This window comes from Marmota monax, unplaced genomic scaffold (genome assembly GCF_021218885.2).
Source record: "Marmota monax isolate L192 unplaced genomic scaffold, Marmota_monax_Labrador192_F-V1.1 WCK01_AAM20220418_F8-fsc00045, whole genome shotgun sequence".
NCBI classification, from domain to species: domain Eukaryota; kingdom Metazoa; phylum Chordata; class Mammalia; order Rodentia; family Sciuridae; genus Marmota; species Marmota monax.
Genome location: NW_026692132.1, coordinates 6,808,708 through 6,818,646, shown reverse-complemented (window position 1 = coordinate 6,818,646; position 9,939 = coordinate 6,808,708).

Here is a 9,939-nt window from a genome sequence, read left to right as displayed (position 1 = left end):
TCCTTCTAATGTAACATGCTATTGCTACATCACCCCTCAAACTAGCAATTAGCTGATTTAATGAGGGGTGGACCCTAGACCCTTGGACCATGAGGTGCAATTGAGTCCTAACTAGCAACTGAGGCACAGGTTCACCAGTGTTCTCTGTTTCACTGGTGCTGCAACTGATCTCCAAAGCTTTCTAATAATGGTTGACCTTGACCATGGGTACACTCAGTTCGCCAACCTCATACACTGTCCTTGTTAACAGATCTTCTTTGATCAAGTTACTTAAGCACCAGAGGTGTGCCTTATTGTTTTGAGCTTCTAGCCACACTGGAGTTTAAGGATTTATTTTCCCCTAAGTCAATGCCTTAACTATTCACTTTTAAGTAAAGTGGTGGAAGGACTATCTCACATTGGCAGAGCACTTAGTTTTCTCCCTCTCTCCCTTTATCAGACTAAATTTCCTCCTCCCCAAGAGCCAGAATAAGATTGGTCATTATATTCATTGTACAAATGGACTGAAAATATTTAGTAACTTGAACAAACAGCACACAGCCAGTGATTGGAGTCAAGACTCAAGCCAGAGATGAAGGCTATCAGGTTCTGAGCACTTAACCACTAAAGATGCTATTTTGAATTTATGGGTTTTGAGGAGTATAGATGTGATCCTTGGACCTCAACAGGAGAATTATGCATAGGTAAAACATAGGTAAATGCCTATAGAAGCTCTGGATGTTCTGCAGGAGTAGAAAGAGGTAGTGACGTAATTGAAACCTAGACCCTTGCCCACACATCCTTAAGATATATCATTTGCTGCTCATCAAGAAGAATCCAAAGGCCCAGCCACCTATAGGGATGAAAGGGGCGTGAGGCAAAGACAATCAGGAGCAGCAGGTCTTTAGATCATGGGTCTACTGAGACAACTATCTAATCCTCTGACTGCCTTCCAAGTCCCCAGAGATCCAGCTGTACTGCAACATCAGCTTTCTACAAAGGCTAACTTTATGGTAGAAGTTACTGTCCTCTTTATTTCTATTGATCTCCTCAAAACAAACTCCTATTAAGAAGCCATTATATATCTCAGCTCCTCAAAACCTAAAAGCAAAACAATAGCAACAAAACCCTAACTAAAACATATGCTTTTGCAAGTAAAGACATTCATCCTTTGTTGCCTTCTACTAAAGCATGGATAATAGAACACAGACAACAGAAAGATGGTGCACATGGTAATTATACCAGTTAGGGGCCCGGCAAGAAACAGCTGGCGCACTCAAACTAGAGAATTTGAGGAGCAGTTAATAAAAGAACTGCTTACGAAGGTTTGGTAAGCCATCCTGGAAATCACTTCTAGGCCTGAAACAGCCAAGGAATGAAAAGATAACTAGAACATAGAGACAGAGGATTGTGTATGGGAGGGCCACCCAATAGAATCTGCGGCTTTTAGTCATTGGAGGGAGAACCAGCAAATCCAAGGAGACTCTGCAAGGAGAGAACCAGGGGAATACACACCCTAACCTCACTCTTCCTCCGTTTAGCCTCAGCTGTTGTCTCTGTTAGCCAAATCAAACTTGTAACCACAGGTCTAAGAAGACTGTCGCTTGGATCAGCCTTCTAGAGAAATGGCAGAGTAGAGAGTGGATGTGAAAGAGGAAATGGAAAGTATCTGTAAAGGGGTAAAAACTAAAGATTGGTAGGAATCAGATTTAAAAAGAAAAGAAATTTTGACAATATGGAGTAGGCAGTTTCACAATGTGTCAGGTTAGTGAATAGATACCCCCACAGGCCTTTGCAACACCTTCCTTTAGTCTTCTACTCCCTTTTACCTTGGGACAATATTCTCATACTGCCTCCAGAAAGTTCAAAGTCATTCACCTGTACAGGCTCTAGAATGAGAATGATCTCAAGATTCAGTTAGTCCAAATTTCCCTACACTTAAAAATATGTCCCTATCTCCTTGGCCGCAAGATCCTAATGCCGTAGAAGATCCCAACTTAATAAAGCAGTACTACTGGGCATTATTATGTAATCTATAGTGAAAAACCCATTTGCATTTCCATGTAGGTTCTTTAGGGATTTCTTCACTCATGAATTGCAATAGCAAAGAGCTGACACCACCACAGCTGCTAAATCTATAATTTTAAATGAGACAAACAAGATTGTCCTGGAAAAGTAGATGGCCATAGGAAATTTTAAAGAATTCTGACATAGTCTTAAAGGTTATGTGTATGTGCAAGGCTATGTGCATGACCAGGAAAAAAAACAAAGAAAGGAATAGGCCCCTGTCAAACAACTCTGGCTGATATTGATGTTCTGAAAAAAACAAGGAGTTCTAAGACTCTTTTGTAAAAACTAAGTTTGAAGATGTGTCTTCACCCAGAGGTACCCAGCATCTTGTGGAAGACATGCAGACTAACATTTGAGTTAATCTTCTGGCTGGTCACCAAATTATAATGACATAAAGGTGACCTGAAAAGTCAGGTGTAAAAATTTTTAAAAAGCTAGCTAGAAACTCAATGGTCACTCATTACAGAGACTAGAGAATCTATAGAATCTGTCCATAAAAGTTGCTAAAAGAAATAAGTAGCAAGAGGAAAAAAAAACAATAATAAAATTATAGAACAAACTCTGGGCAGTGTAAGTATCTGGTAATGGAGATGCTTCAATGTGTTATTTTCAATTTCAAAATTTTAATAAAAACTATGAGACATGCAAAGAAACAAGAATATATGCAATATCCACAGGAGAAAAGGTTAACATAAAATGTCCTCAGGAAGCCCAAATTTTTCAAGAAAATGACATAAATTTTAAATGACAAATTTTAATGAAACTATGCTCAAAGAATTAAAGGAAAGTTGGAGAATAATGCCTCACCAAATAGAAAAACAGAAATTGTACACAAAAGATACAGAAAAAAACCTATCTTACAAAAATAAAAATTATGCAATTAAAACTACAATAATGTAAATGAAAAATCACTACAGGCGATCAATAAAAGACTTGAGACGGCAAAAAAAAAAGTGCAAATTTGAAGATCAGTCAACAGGAATCATGCAGTCTGAATAACAGAAGAACAAAAGAATGAAGAAAAATTAACAGTGCCCCAGACAGCAGCGTCTCAGATATGGATGGAACATCATAAAGGATAAAAAGTATGCATAATGGAGTTTCAGCAGAAGAGAACAAAAGGTGAGAAGAAAAAATTTAAGGAAATACTGACTGAAAGTTTGCCAAATTAGATGAAAAACATTTATCTACTCAGCTAAGAAGCTCAATGAACTCCAAATAGAATAAACTCAAAGAGCTAGAGATCCAAATCTACATATATCATAGTCAAATTGACGAAAGAAACAAAGAGAAAATTTTGAAATCAGCAAGAGAAAAATGACTTACTTTCTAAAAAGGATCTTGAATAATAGTGATAACTGACTTCTTACCAGAAACATTAGAGGCCAGATTATATCTTCAAAGTACTGGAAAAATAAAGACTCTCAACCAGGAATTCTTTATCTAACAAAACCCTCCCAAAATGAAGGAGAAGTTCAAATATATCTCATCTTAAATGAAATTATTCTAGAAAATTACTCAAATCAACAGGTAGAGAAAGACCAGAAGGTAACTACATAGGTAAATATTATAGGAAGGGATAAATGTCTTTGCATTATAACACTTTTCTTCTCTAACTTGCTTTGAGGAAGTTAGAGAAGAAAAGTGGGGATTGAACTCAGGGGCACTTAACACCAAGTAACATCCCCAGCCATTTTTATTTTTCATTTTGAGTCTCATTAAGTTGTTCAGGCTGGCCTCAAATTCACGATTCTACTGCCTCAGACTCCTTAGTTGCTGGGATTATAAGCATGTACCACCATTGCACCCAGCTCTAACCTGCTTTAAAATTCAACATCAGAAAGCAACAATTGTAAATCAGTGTCAGTGTGCTCATGATGTAGAAATATGCAATTACTATGACATTATAGCATAAAACAGGACAGGGATAGAGGTATAATAGAAGTTTTAGTATTTTATTGAAATTAAGTCAGAATTAATTCAAATTAGATTGTTTCAAGCAAAGATGCTAATTAGAATCTCAAAGTAACCACTAAAAGTAAGTAGAAAATATGAAAAAATTAAAAAATAAAATGATATGCTAAAAATATATACCTACACATAAATGCAGCAATAGAGAAATAAAAGAAAGACATATAGGAAACAAATATTAAAAATTCAAAACCAAATTCCTCACCAATAGTTACTTTAAATGCAGATGTATTAAATACTCCAATCAAAAAGAGATTAGCATAACGGATTTTAAAAAATCATCCAACTACATGCATCTGTAAGACACAAGTGTTACATGTAAAGACATAAGTAGGTTGAGATTATAAGGACAGAAAACATGTACCATGCAGACAATAACCCCAAGACAGAAGTGTCTACAAATATCAAACAAAATTAACTTTAAAAAATTATTGATAAATACAAAGAACATTTTATAAGAATATCAATTTATCAGGGATATGTAGCAATTATAAATATCTATGTACTTAACAAGAGAACCCAATATGTGTAAAAACAATGAAAACTGAAGTAAGAAATAGAATAGTTGGAGACTTCAACACCCCATTTTCAAAACTGGATAAAATTGCTAGTGGAAGATAAACAATGAAATTAAAGGTTTGAAAAATACTATATGCCAATAAGCTTAATAAGTATCTATAGGCCACTTCACTAAACAATTGCAGATGTACATTTTCTCAAAAATACATGTAACATACACTAGGATAGATTACAAAGGTCATAAAATGAGCATAAACATATTTAAAATTGTACAAAGTATATTCTCCAAACACAATGGAATGAAATTATCAATACAAAAGAAAGAAATCTGAGTAATATTTAAATATACAGAAACTAAACAATATATCACTAAATAACCAATGGTTCCAAATAATCAATTCTGATGGAAATTAAAAAATGCCTTGAGATGAATGAAAATAAAAACATTCCACAACTATGAGAGACAGTTTATTCAATTCTTAGAAACTTACAACATAGAAATAGCAATATTAAAAAAAAAGAAAACTCTCTAGCCAATAGCCTTTTATTCCACCCAAGGAAACTAGAAAAATAAGAGCAAACTAAACCCAAAATAAGCAGAAGGAAGGAAATAGAAATGAGAGCAGAGGTAAATTATAGAGAGTAGAAAAATAATAGAGAAAAATCAATAAAACTAAAAGGAGGTTATTTGAAAAGATCAACAAAAGTTACAAATCTTTAGTTAGACTACCAGATAAAAAAAGAAAACTCAAATTACTGAAATCAGAAATGAGAGAGGAGATATCACTAACATCCTTACAGAAATATAAAGAAACATAGGGAATACTGAGAAGATCTGTATGCCAACACACTATATAACTTAGATAAAATGGATAAAATCTTAAAAAGATGCAAAGTAAGAAAATGAAACCAAGAAGAAATAGAAAATATCAATAGACCTATAATCAATAAAGAGATTTAATTAGTAATTTTTACTCTGAACAAAGAAAAATTCAAACCAGGTGGCTTCAGATTAATTCTACTAAATTTTTCCAAGAAGGAATTAATACTAACCCTTCAAAAACTTCTCCAAAACTAGAATTGGAGTAATACTTGTAAATACATTCCATTATACAAAGTTACTAATATTACCCCCCTGGTAGCAAAGAAACCACAGGAAAATAACAGATCAATATCCCTTGTCAATATACATGCACAAATTCTAAACAAAATACAGCAACCTAAATCCACTAAATATACAAAGAATTTTACAACATAATCATGTAGAATTTATCCTAGCAATGCACAGTTGGTATAGTATCTGAGAATCAATCAATACAGTATATCCTATGAAAAGAATAAAGGACAAACCCTCATGATCACCTTAAAATACTCAGGAAAAGCATTTTTCAAAATCCAACATCTTTTCATAATAGGGCACTAAACAAACTTGGTATAAAAAGGAACTTGATCAATCTTACAAAATGCATCCATGAAAAACCCACAACTGAGATGATCTTTAATGGTGAAAAACAATGTTCTCCTTTTAAGATTTGGAACAAAACAAGTCCTCTCCCCAGTTCTGTTCAAAATTGTCTTGGAATTTCTAGCTAAGGGAAAGAGAAATAAGTCAAAGAGAAAAAAGAAAGAGAAGAAATCAAAACCTTCCGGACTAGAAATAAAGAAGTCAAACTATCTCTATTTGCAAAGGCCATTATTGTAGGCATAGAAAATTCTTAAAAATTGATTAAAAACAAAGCTTTTTTTTGTTTTTAGTTCATATTTTTTTTCAACCTACTGAATCAGCAATGAACACTCAGAAATGAAAGTAAATTGCATTTATGATCACATAAAAAAGAATAAAACACCTTGTAATAAATTTGGATAATAAAGTATAGGAATTATATGCTGAAAACCATAAAACATTATTGAAATAATAAAGACATAAATCAATATTAAGAAATCACATATATATGGATCAGAAGACTAGATGTCAAGATGATTGACAGATTTAAATTGACTGTTTGAATATAATCTCTACCAAAATCCCAGCTACCCCCTTTTTTTTTTCAGATATTGACATACGGATTCTAAAATTTATATGGAAATTTATTGAACCCAGAATACCATTAATCCATTTTTGAAAAACAAATAAATAAATGTAATACATCAAAATGAAGATTTTTTTCAAATGTTTGTTACTTCTACCTATGAGATTCTGTTCAGTAGCTAATCTATCAGCAAACTGAATGACCTTAGGCAAACCACTTGACTTCTCTATGTTTCATTTTTCCTATTTGGCTTTGAAGAAATTGGCCTAAATCACAAAAAAGCCTTCTAGCTCTCAAATTCTATAGTTCTGGACTAATGAATCATGATGACTTATAAATTATTTTTTTACATATCCTTCTAGGCTACAGTGTGACCAAATTTTTGGATGTGAAGACTGCAGAAATTATTCTCTTTGGTGGGTAAAAGATAAGAATCTTATAAAGGACTAATGGCTCTTTACCTTTTACAAATGTATAAACCAGAACATAAATACCAAACTTCTCTCTGTTCTTCATAGTCTCTTTCCTCCACTCTCTCCTTCTCCATCTTCTCTTTCTCTCTCCTATTTCTTCCATCTCTCTCTCTCTCTCTCTCTCTCTCTCTCTCTCTCTCTCTCTCTCTCATAATTTCTCCCTCTTCACTTTACCTGCTCAAGGAAGCTGTTTTTCTCCACGAAGTTTCTCCAAAAATAATTGACCAATGGAATAAAATATCATAGTATGTTCCCAGAAGAATATCATCTACTACATATTTATATTAATTCAAGAGTCAGACATGTATAGTAGAAGTTTCCTTATCTGTATATAAAAATATTTATATGTTTTATTCAATTCTGCAAATAAAAATTTTTATATATTTAGACAGAAGCGATCAATAGAAGGGCAAAGAGGAGAGACAAACACTGATAGAAAGTATCATACGCATTTATATTTTATAATACAGCAACATATTTTTCATTTTTCTATATAATTTTCTCCATTTGATTTCAGAATTCTGCTAAAAACTTAAAGAACATCCAAAATTAAAGGGCAAAAACAAAAATAGAAATGCCATTCCTTTGCAGTCTAGAGTGGTAACTTAAAAAAAACTATTCTTAGAGCATTTTGACCTCACAGTTTTCCATACAATGGGTTAGTCCACTCCATTACAAATTAAAAAAAAAAAAAAAACTTCAAAAATTCAGGTACAATGAATAGAATGTTTTTCTCTGAATTTTCATCCATTTCCCCCTGATATCATTTACTTTAACTATTTGAATTCCTGCCTTACAGTGATAACTACTGTGTAAACCGTTATTTACCAAGAAATTTTTTCTTGAGTGTCTACACATGAATCTGAAATCACAAATTGCCTCTAATCACTTTCTTACAGATCTGATCTGAATTCCCTTATTGACTGACTTTGCACCCTTATTTTCCCTGTCCTCAGCTCCACTGAGATTGAATTCCTATTTTATAAAAGCAACCCTAGTATAGACATTTTTTTAACTAACAATACTTACTAAGATTCTCTTTAAAATTCCATTCTACTGAATTCAACCACAGGAGATACCATATTTACTCTAATGATGTACAGAGAAACAGAGGAAAGTTATTAATATATCATTGTTTTGACTATATAGTGTTGTTACAATTATCATCAAGAAGAATAGAATGCAATATGCCTTACTTATTAATTCATCAAAAAAGATTTTCATAGCATTATTTACATGCTTTGGCATATACTTGGGCAAAAATCTATGCCTTACATATAGGAAAATGTATGTTTTATTTATGGAAAACTTACAATATTAGAGAGCCATTTGAAATATTTGCAAATTTAGATCCATTTCTCAGATTTCAACAAAATATCAAGTTCTTTGGGGGTCTATCCAGTCATTTCAATTACTATTAGTTATTTAGTATCACGAAGGAAATTTATTCACTTAAAAAACTATCTTCTAAGATTTTAAATGACTATTCTTTGCATTTTAATATTGACCATCTTGGCCTATAAACAATTCTATTCTTGAAGGGGAAATTCCTCATTTCACTTTAAAAAAATAATTACTGAGTATTTATAATTTTTCAAGCATAATGTGAAATCCCAGGAATATAAAGACATTAAAAAATTGTTCTGTGCTCATAGGAGCTTCAGTTCTAATCAGAAAGATGGATGCACACAGATAACTACTGAGCCCAAGGAAAGGGCTAAATTAAGGAGGTGATCAAACGTTATGCTAGGCTCATCACAAAACTGACATACTGGTAAGGAATAAGTGTTTGTGTATATGCCCAGGAATAAAAATTTCTGAAAACTAGATATTTTAAAACTGAGATTTCTGTCAAAGTTGGAATACTCTGATTTACCAAATCACCAATGGAACTGTGAGTTAAATGACACCCTTACATATTTTATCAGTTTTATAAACAATTAAATTAGTATAATAGAACTAATGCTACATCAATATGGAATATTACCATTTGTTTTTAAATTTTTGGTGATTGAGAAGTTCTTTAGGATTATTTAATTACCCAAAGTCATGATTATATAGTAGATACTCTTTTCACAATTCTTCCTTCTCTGAGGTCAAACCCTAGTGAAACATGTTTGAACTAACTAGACCTTAACAATTTACCAAAGCTTAAATGACCTAAGATTAGATCTATGATGCATATCAGTCTATCTGTCCTGGACATTTGAAAAAATAAAATTTAGAGCCCAAAACAAAGTTCCATTGCACTAAGGCTCTAAGTAAATTCAGTGGTTCTTCGCTTAGTGAGATTTCCATGGCTGTGACAAAATACCTGAGATAAACAACTTAAAGGAGAAAGGATTTATTTTGGCTCATAGTTTCAGAGGTTACAGTCCATGGTCACTTGGCCTCCTCACTTTGAGACAATGGTAAGGCAGAAACATCATGGCTGAGAGTGCATGGTAGAACAAAGGAGCTCACAGCACAGTGACCAGGAAGTAAATAAGAGAGAGGAGGGGCCAAAGTCCCAATATTCCCAAAGACAACTATCCTTCTATTAGGCCCCACCTCATATACTTTCCACAAGCTCCCAATAGCACCATCAGCTGGGGTCCAAGCCTTTAACACATATGAGCCTTTGGGGGGCATGTAAGATCCAACCCATAACAGCTCTGCTTTTCATTTCTGAAAAAAAAAAAGTCCAAGCTTTCTTGCAGATTTTCTGGATCAATATTCAGCTCTGAGACAGAATTTTCTGTAGTTATTTCAACAGAGAGACTATTATATACAGAACTATTAAGTACGCATTGAAGAACTGAAAAAGACAAGAAGAGAACACAAAGGCATCACTGAGGTGGCAAGTAAGGAAAAGTAGGTCTTATGAAACTGTGAAGGGAAGGGAAGAAGTCAAAGGG